At 44.5% G+C, this 3993-nt stretch overlaps 1 pseudogene; it reads left to right on the top strand.

The window, feature by feature from the left end:
- The first annotated feature begins 2132 nt into the window (after positions 1-2132).
- LOC123058239 (uncharacterized) lies at positions 2133-3183 on the top strand (annotated as a pseudogene).
- Positions 3184-3993: the final 810 nt, after the last annotated feature.

The following is a 3993-nucleotide window of genomic DNA, read 5'->3' as shown; positions in this document are numbered from 1 at the left end:
TGGGGACACAAGAGACTCTTTGTTATTTGGTTGCAGGGTTGCTTGAGAGAGACCATCTTCATCCTACGCCTCCTACGGATTGATAAACCTTAGGTCATCCACTTGAGGGAAATTTGCTACTGTCCTACAAACCTCTGTACTTGGAGGCCCAACAACGTCTACAAGAAGAAGGTTGTGTAGTAGACATCACTCCTCATGTCCGTGATCTCATCCGGGACTCCGAACAACATTCGGTCACCAACATGCATAACTCATATAATACTATATCGTCAACAAACATTAAGCGTGCGGACCCTACGGGTTTGAGAACTATGTAGACATGACCGAGACATCTCTCTGGTAAATAACCAATAGCGGAACCTGGATGCCCATATTGGCTCCTACATATTCTACGAAGATCTTTATCAGTCAAACCGCATAACAACATACGTTGTTCCCTTTGTCATCGGTACGTTACTTTCCCGAGATTCGATCGTCGGTATCATCATACCTAGTTCAATCTCGTTACCGGCAAGTCTCTTTACTCGTTCCGTAATGCAACATCCCGCAACTAAATTAGTACTCACATTGCTTGCAAGGCTTATAGTGATGTGCATTACCGAGAGGGCCCAGAGATACCTCTTCGACTATCGGAGTGAGAAATCCTAATCTCGATCTATGCCAACTCAACAAACACCATCGGAGACACCTGTAGAGCATCTTTATAATCACCCAGTTACGTTGTGACGTTTGATAGCACACTAAGTGTTCCTCCGGTATTCGGGAGTTGCATAATCTCATAGTGCCTCTAGGGCATATAAATAACAACTATTATTGCATCTAGTGCATATTTCCTTCACGTGCAACTAATTCCTTCATGTGTGCCACCCCTGGTTTCCTTAAGGGGACTGTACGGCTGGCAGATACGGTGGATTCCGGAGCTTGTGCGCCAAGAATATCAAAATAAAGAGTGGTGGCCACTAGCCAGGATCTGTGTATATGTGCATTCTCCTTAGGACAATATATGGGATTTCTTTGACTCCAGATTCACTAGAAGTGTAGACTAGTGCAATAATAGATCCTATCTAGACATTCCGCCTAGATCGTCAACATCCATCTCTGGAGACATTACTCATGATTCATTGGATACAATATTCAGAACCACATTGCAACTTGTCTCTGATATAATATCATATAAGAGGGAGTAGTGTTGTTATCGCAACACGAGGCCACAAAACTGGGTAAAATTTGTGCATCGTGACCATCTAGTAATGTGAGGTGACATGTTATCCAGGTACATTCACCATATTGTTGTTAGGTACATCCTGCAACACCATCGATATTTGGTGCCGACCATGGGGAACCTCACGTTAATAGATCGGATCTGCGGTATTTTCTCTATCTTCAAACTTCGTCTACGTCATCTTCTCGACGTAATCATCTTTTCTACCTTTATCGATATCATAGGATCTGCTAGGAGTGGATACATCAACCAGACATCCTCCTTTTTTATTAGTCATTGCATCCATCTTCTTGACAATGTGAGAGGAAAATGGTCTCCACTTCTACCGAAATATTGACCCTTCCACCTTGCAGCTAAATAAAATGTACCCATGTGTCGTTTGCCCACATATATCAATAAACCAAATTGACATGTCCAAAAGAGTAAATGGTGTGGCAATGCGCACCTTTGCATGTTGAACAAATATGTGTGAGTCAACACTTTCTCTACTAGTTGTGCATGCACAAACTAAATAATCTGAGGCTTAGATGCTATGCATGCACCAATTTTGCTTTATTTATAAAGTTGGACGTAAAGCCTTTTTTGGTATGCATGCACCAACATCTTGGGCTAATTAAGTAGGGGTGATATTGGTAACAATAATCATAGTTTGGCTCTCCTTCATCCACGAGCCCAAAATTGTGCGCCTATTTTTGGGAGTCGAAGGGAATAGTTGTTGTGGAATTCCACAAGCTCCACCTCACGCCATGCCCACCCGTCGTTTTCTAGCCCGGCAATCCGAATCTACCTCTGTATTTCATGGGCAAAGTTGACCACCTCACAGCACCACCATGCCATGCCCACCCATCATTTCTCTCATCCTTGTCCAAAATCCACCACCACGCTCTCCTCCCTCCCACTATTGACCATGATGGCGGAGATGTTGTTTCTCGCGTGCCACCTTCTCCTCTCCCTCACCCTCATCATCTCCTCCCTCTCCCACCTATACTTCTCCTTCGTTACCCACCTATCCCTCGCGCACACTAACAACCACCACTTTCGCATCCTCTAGCATCCACTCTTTCGCATACTCCCCGTCCTCGCTGCCCTCCCATTTCCCTTCCTTCCCATCGCCCCCACCTCTCACCTACTCTCATTCACCCTCCTCCCTCCCCTCCTCCTTCTACTCCCACTCCCCTTCCTCCCGGCCAACCACCTCCCACTCCTACGCCCTTTATTTTTGTCCCTCCCTCTATTCCTCCAAGCCCATGCTGTGGGTCTTCTCGCCGATGCATTCCCTGCATCCGATCTCCAGGTTTACACTCTCTCCATCGCCACCCTCCTCCTCATCGTGGCCGCCACTACTTCCCTAGTCTCCACATTGTCGCAGTCGAGAACCACCCACCACTTGTTGGCGGAGACGTTGTTTACCTTTGTCGGTATCGTTGGTGGCCTCTGGGCTCTCCAAAGCGGCCTCAACCTTTATGTTGACTCCTGCATCCCCGCGGGTTGCCACCAGCTGATGGACACAACCCTCGCACCAGCCACACGTTATGATGTTGATGAAGCTAGGCTATAGGCCATTGCAGTCATGGATGTCATGCTGTCAGTGCATTGCTTGATTGCGGCAACTTTTGTGTCTGGGTTGCATCTCGGGGTGGCAAAGAGGTATGGGGTTGATGGTGGGGGTGTTAATGTTGGTATGGGGACAGGTCGAAGGCATAATGGCATTGGGGGTTCATATGATGCCCTGCCGATGGTGCCTTTGTCATCGGGGGCCATTGAGGAGACGGAGCATTTGCCTGTGAAGGGCGTCGTTGGCAAGGTTGTGGCACGGGAATAAGAACGAATTGAATTTCATTGACTAATTACTAGGTATACATTGATCGTCTGAATTAATGTGTGTTGCTCAGATGTCATCCTCTGAAACAGTTTGTTGTATGTGGCCAAATTTTGTAGATGATTGGTGATCATTAGTTGCTAGGGAGAAGCTAAGTGAAATATGGCATTGGTGTTGTCTTGTTGAGTTGGTGAATGGAGCCTTCATGTCTTGTTTATTTCATGTCTTGTTGAGTGACATCGCCATGCATCAACATCATCCGCATGCGCATGCTTGGACCAAAAATCCAACGGTCCACATATGGTCGCGCTAGAAGGTCTGTTGAGTCGTTCTCTGTAGATAACATGAAAAGGCTATTTGTTTACACTAAAAGGTCGACTTCTTGGTTTGCGATAAACAAAGTCACAATATATTCGAAATCACTAGTTAGAGGATATCTCTTGCAAAGGTCACTCTCACATTCTCTCGTGGTGATAAGTGGTGCATTATATGCAACACTTGTCGCAATCTGAAAGTTTCATATTTTTTCGTAGATTCATTATCAAATAATTTTATCTCTTCAATCGTGCGTCCAAGTCATGAACCCTTTTATTTGTTGTGTTTCTCATGTCAAGATCTTTACAAAAATATCTCATGTTAATTGTTTCGGATGGACCTGCTTCAAAATAATAATAATCAGAAACCGAAAAAGGACAATTGTCTTTTTTTCTTTTTTTGGAAGCATAATTGTGTTTTTCAAATATTTCGGGAATCACAACTGTACTTCATGCAACTATGCTTTTTCCACTTTTCAGGGATTATAGATGTGATTTTCACTTTTTCAAAAAAGCATAATTGTGGAAGTACAGTTGTGCTTCACCACGAAGTAAAACTGTGCTTTTCAATTTACTTTTGAGAAGCACACTTGTACTTCACTCGAAAATACAACTGTATTTCATCGTGAAGAAGCACT

Source organism: Triticum aestivum, chromosome 3A (assembly GCF_018294505.1).
Source record: "Triticum aestivum cultivar Chinese Spring chromosome 3A, IWGSC CS RefSeq v2.1, whole genome shotgun sequence".
Taxonomy (NCBI): Eukaryota; Viridiplantae; Streptophyta; class Magnoliopsida; order Poales; family Poaceae; genus Triticum; species Triticum aestivum.
Note: the sequence above shows the minus strand (reverse complement) of the source record. Positions and strands in the feature narration are given on the sequence as shown.